The sequence below is a fragment of the Myotis brandtii genome, unplaced genomic scaffold (genome assembly GCF_000412655.1).
Source record: "Myotis brandtii unplaced genomic scaffold, ASM41265v1 scaffold1037, whole genome shotgun sequence".
Classification (NCBI taxonomy): domain Eukaryota; kingdom Metazoa; phylum Chordata; class Mammalia; order Chiroptera; family Vespertilionidae; genus Myotis; species Myotis brandtii.
In genome coordinates, this window is record NW_005353483.1 from 985,004 (window position 1) to 1,000,698 (window position 15,695).

The 15,695-nt window shown below is 33.8% G+C and overlaps 1 protein-coding gene across 1 annotated transcript in view; it reads left to right on the forward strand.

The window, feature by feature from the left end:
• CPSF6 (cleavage and polyadenylation specific factor 6, 68kDa) overlaps positions 1–11,619 on the forward strand; it is a 29,110-nt gene extending 17,491 nt beyond the window's left edge. Inside the window, exon 10 of the mRNA XM_014537684.1 lies at positions 6,800–11,619. The gene's annotated coding sequence lies outside the window, so the exon portion shown is untranslated. The remainder of the gene's footprint in view (positions 1–6,799) is intronic.
• Positions 11,620–15,695: the final 4,076 nt, after the last annotated feature.

Sequence of the window (15,695 nt, forward strand, 5' to 3'; positions counted from 1 at the left end):
GTGCTTGGACTTTAAAAAGTAAATTTTAAAGTTTCTCTTCTGGAACTAACTTCATTCATTCATCCCTAAAACTTAAAAATGCAGGATGGTTTCTCAACATTGAAAGAGCTTTTCTACTTAAAAAAACAAAAAACCCAATTTTTAGTAAAGACACTTTTTCTAGCACCTGGTTTTTGTTTTTAAAAGAAAAAAAACAAAACACAGTATTTAATTTGGAAAGAAGATATGAACCTTAATTAAAATGGGTTCGGGATACTTCATATCTAAGAATTTTTAATTGTATCAAATTATTCATCCCAGGTTAGAATAACCATGGAATAATTTTCTTTGATGTTTCATTCATAACCATAATCATTGTCTTTTTTTCTGTATTTTAAAACTTTCTTGTGTACATTTTTCATAAAGCAGTAAGAGTTGTCTGTTTCTACTTCATTTTCACGTGTAATTTTATTTTTATATTGTGAACAGCATTTATTCATGTGAAAAGTGGGAGGAGGGCACTATAAATGCTTGTGCATGTGACACAAAGGTTATTCTGTAAACAAACTTTTTCTTTATATGTTGTTGGCATACTCAGACTATAACTGTGTAACTACTCTTTACACAGTTATTTCCCATAATCATGGGGAACATTGAAAATTAAGTGATGGTAATTGTTAGTATTTAAACTGTTATGGACAAAAATCAAAGACTATCAATGTATAATTTTGTGATAGAAGAGCAGTTTATTTAGCTAATAGATATGTTTTAGCAACTGATAATTTTTTTGATAATTTAGTAAATAAGCATGTCAGTCTTATTTTTATGGTACCTAATAATCTATTCCATTATTTGTAGTTTTAAGAGCTCTTTGAAGTGAAAAGGCCAGTTTTAATACTTTTCCTTGCATTTCAATATTCTAACCCTGACAGTTAATGACTCAGGGGTCTTAGGGCATTCCAAATATGTAGTATATTTATCAAAATTTCAATTTTAAAATATTCCTCCATGTATTTGTATTATAGAACTTAATATAAATACTTCTCAAAACATTTCTTTAATGTGATGCAAAACATCTTTCACTTTTAAAATTGGGCTTATTGAAATAGGTACTGTTTTTCGGATGAGTAACAATTGAATACTTGTATCATGTAAATTTAAACATTAAATTTTAAAAGATACAGGTTTTGATACCCCTGGGTTGAACAGATCTTATTTCATCTTATGAAAAAATTCTCAGTGTCCATCAATTGCTTAAGATGAATTGTGGCCAACTTATTACTTGAATGCTTATCAGCCATTTCATTTTATAGTAAGGTACAGGTCCTACAAGTTATTTTTAATGAGTTTTCTTACTGGTTCTATTTAAAACTAGCATAGTCGGCCAAGTAAACTCCTTGAAAAGTTCATTGTTGATTTTAAATACTTTGAATTAACTAACATTACATTCCAGTAATGGGTACATCTAACTATATCATGCCTTGAGTTTTGTTAGATTCAGACATTAACTATGAATTGCTAACTTGAAAACTATTGTTGACATTTTTCTTAATCACTGATGTGTAACCATACCAGAATCTTCATGTTTTGTTTGTACATTAATCAGAATTGAGTTGCAATATTGTTATGTGCCTTCATCCAAGCAATATTTTTACATAAGCATTTCCAGTGCAAAAATTTCTGTTATTCTGGAATATTATATCTTTGCTATATACCAAACTTATTGTTGATGTAGGGATGGGGGAGTGGGATTAAATATAATCAAGTGAAAAACTTTTAAAAATAAGCAATATCTGCATATTTAATCACCTTTAAGGTCTGTTGACCTTTTTAGAAGTTTTTAAATATGAGTCCTTTTGAGCTTTCAGGTAAATCTTAAAATTGACTAAATGGAATAAGAGTACCTTGGAAGCTGAAGTGAATGTCAGAAAGTCTGTATACAAATAAAACAATGTAATCTATTATTAAAATGATGAATGGCTAAAAGGGCAAGTTCTTAATTTAACTGGAAACATTATGATGTTGGCAATCTGTTAATGTCTGTCCTATTTTAATTTTTTGTGTTTGAACTGTTGGTAATGTTAATTGCATTCTCTCATTTAAAAAAATGTATTAGTTTTTCTAAAAGCATACAATATCTAGGTTCAAATAGATAATATTTCAATGAGAATATCAGTATTGTAAATTTTTGGTATGTAAATACATTGTGCTTTATACGCTGTAATTTCTGCCTATTCTCAGACCACTCTGAGCAAAATAAAAGTATATCAGTGTTGTAAGACTGTACACTTACAGAAATAATTTTACTTTCATAGTTATTTTCTTTAGGTTGCATTCCACTTATTTCTGTTAAGAATTCATTTTCTCTTTGTGTATTGAGGAGTTGAAACCAAATTATTATTTTTAAAAAAATATATTTTTACTGATTTCAGAGAGGACGGAAGAGGGAGAGATAGAAATATCAGTGATGAGAGAGTATCATTGATGGGCTGCCTCCCGAATGCCCCCTACTGGGGATTGAGCCTGTAACCCAGGCATGTGCCCCGATCGGAATGGAACCATGACCTGGTTCATAGGTCGATGTTTAACCACTAAACCACACAGATCGGGCCCCAATTTTTTTTTTTTAATACTCTTTATTCATCTTTCCCTGATAAATGAGTTTCACATATTCTCAAATCATTACCCATTTCTTTGATAAAAATTTAAGCATCATGAATAGAATATGGGTTAAATAACTACACTTTTTGTTGAGTGATTACTTCTGCCATAAATATCATGATCTTAAATGTTACTGCATAAAATTTAGGGCACTTTGCATTTCTTACTCAGTTTATAGCTTTTCATTAATTTGGGGAAAACAAAAGTTTCTTACATTAAGATGTTTCATCTTTCTTTTCTTCTAATAATTTTTATTGATTTCAGAGAGGAAAGGAGAGGGAGGGAGAGAGATAGAAACATCAATGATGAGCCCTAACCGGTTTGGCTCAGTGGATAGAGTGTCAGCCTGGGGACTGAAGGGTCCCAGGTTCGATTCAGGTCAAGGGCATGTACCTTGGTGCGGGCACATCCCCAGTAGGGGGTGTGCAGGAGGCAGCTGTTCGATGTTTCTCTCTCATCGATGTTTCTAACTCTCTATCCCTCTCCCTTCCTCTCTGTAAAAAATCAATAAAATATATATTTTTTTAAATAGAAAATGAAACATCAATGATGAGAATCATTGATCGGCTGCCTCCTGTACGCCCCCCACTGGGGATTGAGCCCACAACCCCGGGCTTGTGCCCTTAACTGGAATCAAACCAGGACCCTTCAGTCCACAGGTTGATGCTCTATCCCAGGGGTCCTCAAACTACGGCCCACGGGCCACATGCAAATACAAATATTGTATTTGTTCCCGTTTTGTTTTTTTACTTCAAAATAAGATATGTGCAGTGTGCATAGGAATTTGTTCATAGTTTTTTTTTAAACTATAGTCCGGCCCTCCAACGGTCTGAGGGACAGTGAACTGGCCCCCTGTTTAACAAGTTTGAGGCCCCCTGCTCTATCCACTGAGCCAAACCAGCTAGGGCAAGATGTTTCATCTTAAGAGTTAGTGTTACTTTAAGGCATATGTGGAAATTAAAATTCTCTTAATTATCTGATGAATGATCCTGGTGGTAATGAAATTTAAAAATTATTTCTGCAACTCTTAAGTCATCTAAGGTCTGCCTTGTATTGTCCAGCCCTGTGTTTTCTTTGTGGTTTCCTGTATATCCTTACTGCTTCTCTTGGATATGCTAGTTCTCACTTCTTTCACTCTGATTTTCTTTGCTTTTAGTATTATTTGTAAAACCTGTCTGACTACCAGCTGTCTAAAGTGCAAGAGGGTAGGAAGTGATCCCTTGGATATATAGTGTGTTTTTGCTCATTGTGGTTTAAGAATATGGTTGTTTACAAATAGTGTCCCTCTTTAAAAAAAAAAAATCCATGCCAATGTGAGTCACTTTGCTCTCTCTCCATCTTAATGTGAAACTTATTATCATTGTTCTAGTTTGTAAATTAGATTGTTTTGAATGAATATTTAGTTAGCATTGTTTAACAAGAACTTAATAACCAACAAAGGGCTAAGTTTGCCATATATGCTATCCAAATTTACTAATTTGCTTTCTGTGGTAGCATGTTTTAACTCTCACAGTGAATTCTAAATCACATAAGCTTATTTTGAAATGTCCATTTTGTGAACTTTTGAGGACAAAGCTGAGTTTTGTTTGTGGTTAAGTTCATTTCTACTATTTAGTGAACTGCCTAGAGTAACATCATGTAACGGTTTTATAGTGTAATAAAAGGCTTTAGTTTAAATGAGGTAAGTACTAACTCTAAAGGTAGAAAGCCAAAAATATGAAATGTTTTGGTAGTAAGGGAACTTTCTGAAAACATCTACAGTAGACAGAATTTTGTATAATATATCTATTTCGATGCAGGAAGGAATTTTGATTTTTAAAAGGATTTAACTTATATTTAGAGACTTCTTTTTTTTCCCTCCATTCCTCTCCTTAAGGAGAAATTTTGAGGTAAAAGTGAATTTAATTTCACTGGGTTAATTAAAAGTACATCTCTAAAATTACATTAGCATTCTTTAAATTAAATATATTAATGTAAAAACATATAAAAGAGCCATATCAAATACACACTTGAATCTTTTACTTGACAGATGAATTTGCCATGGGTTTAAGATACTGATGCTAACAAATTTGCTTAGTTTCTAACAGAAACACTCATAATTTGAGTTTTTACTATTGACTTAATTTTACATTAATCTCAAAATGCAGATGCTTCTCTATTGAAATTTTATAACTGATAGCTAATAAAGCAAGTAATTGTTTTGCTTTGACATAAAAAGATTTGACCAAATGTTACTCTCAAAACAAAAGCATTGATTGTATTTGTCACTTTTAAGCTTCTTTTTGATATCTTTGTTTATGTAGATGTTTACTTAGAAATTTGAGACTATAATATGGAATCGGATTATTGGAAATGGATTGTATTGCCTTCAAATTTGCTTTCATTTGGGATTGTGTATTTTGTATATCCAAATGGATAACTGTAAAGTGTTTAGAAATAGAAATAAAAACTGGATTTTATGTCTGTATGGTAAAATTGAGAAACTTATTAATAGTAAAGATCTAACTATAAAGTATAATTATGCAAAAGACGAGTGCATTCGTCCTAGATAAAGATGTATGGTATAATTTCACGAACAGGATTTTCTACATTAAAAGCAGTAAAATTCTCCATTGGAGTGATGAATGATATAAAGTTGCAGTGTATGTCGTGATTTTTGGAAGGGTTGGGTGTTTTTATTTTGTTCACTGTGACCTTAAATAATTTTTGCCTCTTAGTGATTCATCTCTCCCAGCATAACAAAAATATAGGGTGATAGCAATTTTTTGCAATAAGATTTATTACTTTTTCAGTAATTGTTTTTTCATATTCCTTGTCTCTTTAATACTGTGATACTAGTTTTTAAAAGTGCATTGCAAATAATAAAAATAAAACATTAAAGCTGCCTTTCTAGATTTTTTTTTCATGAAATAATTCCATCAAAAGGTTCATCAACAATAAGATAAGGGTACTGTAACAGGTAACATTAGAAATGGCGTAATTATCTCTTTGAAAAACATGAGAAAATAGAAACTATTTAAAAGAGAAAGTCCAAGATTATAACATTGCTTTTTCCTTTTGCAGTTACACAATGTAGGTTTTTACTGCTAGACAGTGAGAATGTGATATGTGTACTGATGCTCTTAAGATTCTTAGAGCCTAGTGGAGAGGAAAGGACATAAAAGATAAAATGTATAGTTTGATAGAATATTAAGTACTCATAATTACAGAGCAAAAATATTTCTTAACTTATGGCAAAATATCACTAAATATTGTGCTCTTTTGCCTCTTATTGAAGTGCTCTCTTGGGGTTTATATTTTAAATACTTGATGTTTCAGTGATCACTTATCTAAGTAAATTGAATGGCTTTTTTTTGTGAATCTCTACTTGAAGTTTGCACATTTATGTATTCTTAAAATTTTAGTTTATCAAATTCATTGTTTTTTTTTCCCTTTATGTGAGTTTTCAATGAAATTTATTGTAGATTCCTATTTAGCTTGTTTTTGGTTAGTTTATTACATTAGATATTTAAATATAGGAGGATGAGAGTGAAAGTAAAGTAAATGTTTTAAATTTGTATTACGTCTGAAAATTTGTACATGGATGTTATTATATTTATTTAAATGTGCATACTAAGCTATATATTCATAAATTTTGTAACATGGAGGACCCTTTGATTGATAACATTTACAGAAGTTCCTGTATGCTGTTAAATAAATACAACTAATTTGTAAAATAATTTATTGCATTTTATATTCACTTCGCATTTAATTGTTAATGCATTCTATAGAATTGATATGTGTTTGAATGAAAATATTTACATTAAAATCAAGCATTTAAAAATTATTTTGTAGTATGCATATTTTAGAAAATGACTTATGTTTCCATCGTCACAGAAACAGTAGCTGCTATATTTTTTTCTTTTCTGTTTCAGTCATTAAATGTATAAGACATTAAGGTCCAAAAAGAATGAAATCAGAATGTCTCAAGTTTTAATCATCACATAAATTGGGAACATTTCTCCACCACAAAGGCAGCTACTGTTTCAATTCTTACTTTGTGTTAGAATACATAACAGTGAAATAGATGCACGACTTGTGTTTGTATAGTTAAGCCAGCGTTTTTCTGTGTATTATGGGGAATAGCAAAATCTACATCACAAATTTTGACACATTACAGCTGAAGGAAGAGGAACACCTTCCAAGACAAAACAGTCTTCATGAGGGAAACATGACGCTTGTCCAGCAGTTTGCTTCTTGTGATTGAACTGAACGTGTAAGGATTCATGGATAAAATGAACAGGAATAGATCTGAATAAAGCAAATCTGCATAAATGGTAACCAGTAGCTCCTTTTCTTTTTTATGTTGCTTAACTGTTTTTATTTGAGGAAAACCTGTGTGATTTAAAAGTTAAAGCTTTTGCAACTTTATTACTGGTTATATACTTTTTGGCCATTATAATGTGCAAGCAATTGAAACAAATGTCAAGTAAATGCTTGTTTTTATAGTAGTTTGTTCTTGTTAAAAATGTTCATATGATAATGTCTGTAAACAGCACCACTTTGATTACAATAGATGTAGTGTTGTAATAAACTGTTTAATGGGGCTGATGTGTAAAGCTGTTCAAGTTATTTGATGTTTACACCTCAGGGAAAGTCTTGTGTTTAGCAATATCTAAAGATAATGTTACTATGACATTTATACTGTCCTCTAAAAAGGCGTTGCAATAGCATTTTTGGATATGCATCAATCTAATCTTGCATTCAGTCAATTAAACATACTAATTAAGTGTCTGTTGCCCTTGGTTTGATATTAGGATAGGTTATTACACGGATATTTAATATTTCTATATTCTGCTTTTCTAGCTCTTTTTACCTAGTTAGCTTGTGGTTTTGCTGAATGGTATGTAAACCTATAAAAACTGAAATTTCACAGACAGCAATTCAGGCAATGTGTTGGGGTCAAAACAATTTTGTGGTTTTAACAATTTAGTTAAAATCCATGCATTATTTGCTACAGTAATGCAGCTTAAGTCACAACACAAATGTACTGAAATGCTTAATTGTAAACTTCTGGTATTGAAGAAATATTTTGACAATTTCTATTTGATGCGGCAATTACTTGTGGTTTTATATTGATAGTGCTTATGGTTAATTTTTGAAGCCATGGGCAATGTAAATACAGTCATGCAGCAGACATATTTGAGTAAAGAGAGCCTTAGTTTTATTTTCTGGTTACTATATAGATTTCTGAAGGGTGTGATGTTTATTAACATCAGGTTGTATTCTCCCAAATGTGTAATGGGAGATTATAGGTATACCCTATCTATCTCCATAGTTAAAGAATTCTGTGTATTTTTATGCAACCTATTGATTCATGCTAGAGTTACTTGGTTAATCAAAGATTTTTTTTTTCAAACCTGCCTTGCATAAAGGCCCACAGTATAAGCACTTGCCTAGCATATGTTCTTAATTGCAACATTAGCATAGGCAGTGTCACCTTGATTAGCTATTTTACAGGAAGGTTATTCTGAATCACTACAGAAATTTGAGTGAAAATCCTTAAGCAGGTTATAAATTATTTTTAAGATATGATTATCTTTGAGAGGTCTTCTGATAATACACATTGGTTTTTTAAAAGTATCGCCAAATTTTAGGACAATGCTTAAAGTTTAGGTACCCTAGATATTATGTCATGTGCAACTTTAGAACCCTCCTGAGATTTGCACTGCAGTTCTTCACTTAATCTGTGTGCTGTCACACTAGTTCTTTCAAAATTAACTGTTTCAAATTCATATTACTGCCAGTTTTATTTTAAAACAATTTGTTGAGTTTTCATGCATGGGATCATTGGTGTTTATCAGAACTCTTTGCTCTCAAATTTTTAAAGTGTTTTATCTTGTTGAAATGCACTTGCCTTTTAAACATTTGAGAGTTGTATCAAAATCGATTTTCTTGTTTTGTATATAGGTGTTTTTTCATTTTTGTCATTTCCTAGTTTTTTATATTTTAATTATAATGCCCTAATGCAAAATACGGACATAAATCTATTACAAGGGAAATTAGTTAATAGTGATCTTAAAAGGTAAGTAAGTATCCATGTGAATAAACATTTCTCTGAACAATGTTAAAATGGAATCATAGAAATCTAACTGTTTGAACTTGAAATGAAACTGGAAATTTTATGCTAATTAAATCCTTCATTTACTTTCTCACTTTTTATCAGTGGAACCCTTTAATTGCTCATTCTGTGTCACTCTTCTCCCTACATGGCTTATCTCATTATTTGACTTATTGCAGACAGTGTGAGTGTACTAGAATTGCTTGCTACTAGTTCATTATTTTTTAAGTGTCATCAGAAGGAAATAACTTTTTGGTTTGACTAATTAAATTTCACAGTCTTGTTCTATCTGATAACACATGAATGTACAGCTGTAAAGGTGAAAATTGCAATCCTTGTTTTATTTATATCCCTTCTGTTGTTTATGGGCTGATGTGATTTTTAAAAAAAAATTTTTTTATGTATAAAAACAATCCAAAGAGATAAGTCTTTATTTACATAGACACCAAAAAAAGAGAGAGAGAGAGAGAGAGAGAGTCCGGAGACCTTTCAATTTTTTCTTAGTTACAGTGGATATGAAAACAAACGTGAGTTTTATTTTAAACCATAGCATTTATTAGTGCTATGCAGTCACATTCCTTTCAGTCAGTAAAGTTATGTGAGTGATACAGCACCTGAATGGTATTGCTTCCTGAAGCAACACTTTGAATTGAAGTGTGCTGCTTTTAGTTAAAGGACATTTGTTGTAGAAAGAATATTCCAGTGTAAATTTGGAAGTGTTTATTTGGTCAGTTTTCATAAGCAAGATTTGGACTAAGTTGAGGTGGCTGGTGATCATAGTTTAGTCCATTTAATGTTCCCTTTACCTCACATATTCTTAAGCAGTTAACTACAATTTGGAGTTCACAAGTAACTTATGGATTGTAGCTTAAAGTATTTTTTTTTTTAATTTAATTCTCCCGTGGAGAACATTGCTGGTTTTTTTGTTTTTGTTTTTTTTGGGTTTTTTTTTAGTTTAAGGTCAGTTCTTAAACACAGGTTTTAATGAATGTTGTATAACATTTTATAGTGAAAGGGGAAAATTGTTGGAAGGGTAAAGACTTTCCCTTACATATTTAAATGTGCCAATAATTAAATAAATACATATTGTTTTATACAATGAGATGCTACTACAAGACTTTCTGTTGGAGTGCTCTCGACATTTTGGTTTTTATTACCTGAATGATCATTGCATTTTCTGTATCTTATAAGATGGCCCCAATTTTGTGTTTTAATGTTCAGTCTGTTATTTTCAGAGAAAGTTTATGTTCTGAATCTTTACCAAGAATATAGTATTGAAATTCTTGGCGCTTTGCAGATACCTGCCCTTTAAATTTTAATTCATTAAGTTCATTTGCATCCCATAGCCGTCTGTAAATGTTTCCCACAGTTGTATGTACTTAAATGCACGCTTATCCATTGTACATATCTGACATTTTTGTGCTAAAATACATTAAGTGGGGATTTTGTAGCAAAGCATTCTATTTTTCTGTTCTTAAAGTGTGTGTGTTGTTGTTTTATTTTATTTTTTTACATTAATCTTCAGTTTAAACACTGGTGTATTTTTTTTAGCAACTTGACTCTTAGAAGCCTTAGACTAATTTTTAAATAAATATTCAACCAAAAATTATAAATTTATTAAGATGTGGCCTTACATATAGCATTCCTTGTGTTAGTAATGTGAAAGTTTTAATTTAGAGAAATCAGAAGATTCAGGATTAAAGTTTCATTAAGTTGAAATAGAAAATGTGCTAAAATGTCTAGGCTTCTGGGAGGAAGTTCTTAATATACTCTTCTTTCTTGGCATTAGAAAGAAGCAATGTGAATTTTTATGAATATTCAAAATATTCAGGCAATTGTATCCTGTTCAGATTAATTTAGATTTGTCTTAACCAATGTTTCTTTAAAATTTCAGGTTTTTGGCATTCGCTCTGAGTATGCAGCTAGTATGGTTTTTAATGTTTTAAAGACTTCCTGCTATATGAAAATTGTAATGGGAGTCTTTTAAAATATTAGGTAGAATTTCATTGAAATCACACAAATCTTAAAATGTTATCTGCGGATAGTATATACTACAGAGAGTTTTCCATTCCGTGTGTGAGTATTCTAAAACTCTGCCATGGGTGTAAATGTTTTACATTAATTTCATAATTAGACTCATAAATGAAATTAAACATTTCATTTTGAAGATTTTTCTTTCTTGTTACATTGTTACTACGTAACACTTCTCAGCATTTTGTAAGTTATTTTAAAATACAATGGTGGATTCATGTTTATTTTTTTATGTTGAAAATTGAAGTACTCAGGTGGTATTTAATGGGAAAGGAATCTTTGGGGTAATAGTGTATTCTAAGGAATGCATCTATAACATTGATGACTTTAGCCTTAAAAAAAAGGTCTATTATTCCTTCTTCCTCTTCATTCATTGGTATATTAGCAAAGTAGTTTACAGCCTTGTACAGCCTTACAGAGTTGTTTTACAATTTTGATGGAAAGACCTTAAAAAAATTGTATCATATTCCAGTATCCATGAATTACTGAATCATGGTTTGTAAATAATTTGTCTAATACCAGAAGGCCAAAGAAAGTCTTGAAATTTTAGCTGTTGAGACTCTATGGTGACTTCACACAATAAGATTTCTGTGCAAAAGGTAAGGTAATCAAATGACATATTTTTGGTGTCCAGGATAACTAGACTTCCATATTTGCTTCTACTAAAAAGCTCATTCCATTTTATTAAGATGTTTGTAATTGCAATTTTATGTTTAATGTTTACTTTCTTTCTTTAGCATTTAGGTGATTGTTCAGCAGTTTGCTATATGGCCATTGTTGGCCTTAAACTGCACTAGTAACAAGCATGGTATTTATCTTGTATTGAAAATAAACCAGTTTTGATAATACTTTGCAGTTTGTTCTTTTTGCTTGATTTATAATTTGTTAACCATTGTATAATGGTATCTATTGGCTATCCTATATAATAAGAGGCTAATATGAAAATTGATTGAATGGCAGAATGATCCGTCACTAATGACGCACACTGACCACCAGGGGGCAGACGCTCAGTGCAGAAGCCACCCCCTGGTGGTCATTGCGCTCCCATAGTGTGTGCCACTCAGCCAGAAGCTGGGCAGCAGCAGTGGCAGGACCCTCTCCTGCCTCCAAGGCAGTCGGACATCCCCCAAGGGCTCAGGCTGGGCTGGGCTGAGGGACCCCACCCCCTGAGTACACGAATTTCGTGCACCGGTCCTCTAGTGCAATATAACAAAAGTTGGACTGTGTCTGTATTTTGTCTTTAAGCCAGCCTCCTAGATAGTGGTTATTTTCATCTGTAATGGCATTTGGTGGTCCTTAAAGCAGATGGTATTAGACTGAAATGAAGATTTAGAAACCTAAAAGATTTTTGGGCTCTTTTATTGTTAAATATAAGATTCAGAAAACATTTGTCTAGTTTTAAGTGATTATGAATCTTACTAGATTCTAATCAAATAAAAATGTAGAACACAGCAAAAATATTTCACCAGCTAGCTTGAAAGTAATATAGAATACTTTTAAAACTAACAAATTTGCCCTAACCGGTTTGGCTTGGTGGATAGAGCGTCAGCCTGTGGATTGAAAGATCCCAGGTTCAATTCCGGCCAAGGGCATGTACCTTGGTTGCAGGCACATCCCCAGTAGGGAGTGTGCAGGAGACAGTTGATGGATGTTTCTCTCATCGATGTTTCTCTATCCCTCTCCCTTCCTCTGAAAAATCAATAAAATATATTTTAAAAAACTAACAAATTTTTATTTCAGTGTGCATAACCCATGGATTCAGACAATAGCGTGGTAAAGGCCCGGGGCAAAGGGCAGGGCAGGCTAGAAAGAGGAAAGAGTCTGGGGAAAAAAGGGGACATATGTAATACTTTCAACAACAAAGATTAGAAAATTTGAGATTTAAATGAGGTTTTTTTCAGTGCTGTGTATTATAATACAGGACCCAAATTTCTTGAACCTGTATGCTTCAAATTATGTTTAAGGTAATTTCCAAACAGTTGAAATGGCCATATGAGAAACAACAAGTTACCATTATAGGGATTCTTTTCCATATTCCAATTCAAATTATGGTTCAGGTTTTGTTAGTTTCTCTAATACTTTTTGTTATATGTTTACATTTTAAAGAAGATTCCATTCGTTGATATTCACTTGCAATTGAATTAATTGCAACTCTTGCAAAGACTATTTGAAAGAAAAGATGATTAGGGCCCTAGCCTGTTTGGCTCAGAGCATAAGCCCACAGACTTCATGAAGGGTCCCCAGTTTGATTCTGGTCAAGGACACGTACCTCGGTTGCAGGCTCCATCCTGGCTCTAGTGGGGGCCCGTGCAGGAGGCAGCCAAATAGATGTGTATCTCTTACATTGATGTTTTTCTGCCACTCACCCACCCCCTTCCACTCTCTTAAAAATGGGATTAATAAAAAAGAAGATTATTACTAACATCTTTTAAACCAGATGCCACACGCAAAACTTCATGAGTCAGTCAAGGCCTGATTTAGTGAAAGTTTTTTTTTTTTTAATAAAGGATTTATACACAATTTTTTCCAGTCTCCTAGTTTTCTTTCCTAACCATTATGAAACAAATAGTACTAGAAATGGTTTACCAAATGTAGAGAGACGGACACAGGACAAGTGTCTTCTATTACTAACAGTTTTTAGATTTTCATGTTACATCTGTTCTAATCAGCTGTCAGTGTCAGGTAAAGGATATAGACATTTTTTGGCTTTCAAAAAGCTACATTCAGAAATTAGAGTTTATGTCCTTAATGTTATACTTAGACCTAAAGGAAAAATAAGACTTGGTGCATATGGAAGGGAATTACCTCACCAAGAAGTTTGAATAGAAGTCGAAGTCTTGATAGGAGGGACTAGTATATTAGTTGGAATTAGAAGAATGCCGGTTTGGCTGATGTAGGGAGTGACTGTCCTAGCCTGTGCATGGGGCTCAAGAAAAAGGCAAGAGTCAGGACTCTTCAGGGCTTGTAAATCACTTTCAAGATGGTCTCACTGTAGCTGGTTTGGCTCAGTGGACAGAGTGTTGGCCTATGGACTGAAGGGTCCCGGGTTCGATGCTGGTAAAGGGCACATGCCTGGGTTGTAGGCTCGATCCCCAGTTGGGGGCTTGCAGGCAGCCAATTAATGATTCATCATTCTCATCCTCTCTGAAATCAATAACATTTTTTAGAAAAAAATTGTCTTAATAACATTTCAGAAATCTTGACTGTATATTTAAGCAAGGAAAGAATAAATGAGGTAAACCAGTAAAACTTAAGTCTCCAATTACAGGCAATCTTATATAATAAAGAGCTAATATGCAAATGGTCCTCACACCAACACACTAATGGCTCAGACACACTGGGGAGAGAGGAATGGGGTCCAGCTAAGGCTGCAGCCCAGGAGAGGGACAAGCCACCTGCCCCGTGATCCTGGGCACCTGCAGCTGTGGACCGGGCAAAGATGACCCGTGTCCTGGTTGCCTGCAGCTGGCCAGAAGGAGGGAATCCTGGGTCCCGGGTGCAGGGCGAGGCAGAGGCAGAGGAGATCAGGCTGGTAGGGGAGCAGTTAGGGGCAATCAGGCAGGCAGTGAGTGGTTAGGAGCCAGCAGTCCCAGATTGCGAGAGGCAAGTCGGACATCCCCTGACGGGTCGCGGATTGGAGAGCATGCAGGCTGGGCTGAGGGGGACCCCCCCCCCACCTGTGCACGAAATTGGTGCACTGGGCCTCGTAGGGGGATAATAGAAAAATTGACTTAGTGAACAACTTAAGCACAATTGATAACACTTAGTGGAAGTTTGGATACAACAAGGCACAAAGGATGTAGAGTTTATAATGGTATGTCATCAACTGAAAAGGGAAACTGGAAAAAGATGTGGAGACAGTATGAATTTAGTACTTTGAAATCCAAGAAATAGCAAGTAGTGTAGCCGTATGGTTTTACATGGATTAAAGTCGTAACTTAGTAATAGTTGGGAAAAAGGGAAAGTGAGAAGTCTGGTACAACTTTCAAGCTGATAGTGAGATCAGTAGTATGAAGCAAGTAGCTTTGGATTGAAAGGAACCCCCTCCTCGGGATACATAATATCCTTCAGGAGTTTGTGGCCTGAAGGTAAGTGGTAGAAGTTTAAGACATATCTAGTGACTAAGCTCGAGGGCATTGTACAAAGGGTTATTGCTTAGGTGTGGGAGAATGAACTGATGCTGATCTGTAGAAGCATGGTGGGGATGTCATTGCCTTAGCTGAAAGTAGGCCTCATGTTTATGGCAGCAGTCCACTTGGTAATACACTCAGTCACGGAGAAGGTAGGTAGTTGGATCAAGCTATGGGGTGGGGAAGAAAATTGTCTCCATCACTGTTCAATTCAGTGGTTGTTAACCAAGTTGCAGAATAGAATCACCCATGCCCTTGTTTGTATTTTGTTTTTTTATTCCTCACTCAAGGATATTTATCCATTGATTTTTGGAGAGGAGAAGACAGAGAAATACCAATGTGAGAGAAATGTCAATTGGTTGCCTCCTGCACGAACCCTGACCAGGGCCCGGGATGGGAAGGAGCCTACAACCGAGGTAGATACCATTGACTGGAATTGAACCTGGGACCCTTCAGTCTGCAGTCCGATGCTCTATCCACTGAGCCAAACCAGCTAAGACTCATTTGGGGAGGGGGGTGTTGCCATCAGTATTTTTCAAATTGCTCTTATACATACTTAGTAGAGTTTAAGTAATAATTTTAGAGAGAGTATTCTTTTACAAGTGAGCCAGTGGTATCTGAGAGGTTCTGATTAGCAGAAAGGTGAGTTGAAGTTAGAATGTGTTTGATTCCAAATCAGCTTTTTTCAGTTACTTGGCTGTGTTTTAGCAAACTAGGCCCCCACTGCTAACTTTAAAGGCTTTATTGGTTCCTGAACTGTAAGCATTTCAGAATATGTTAAAAATGTTTATTTT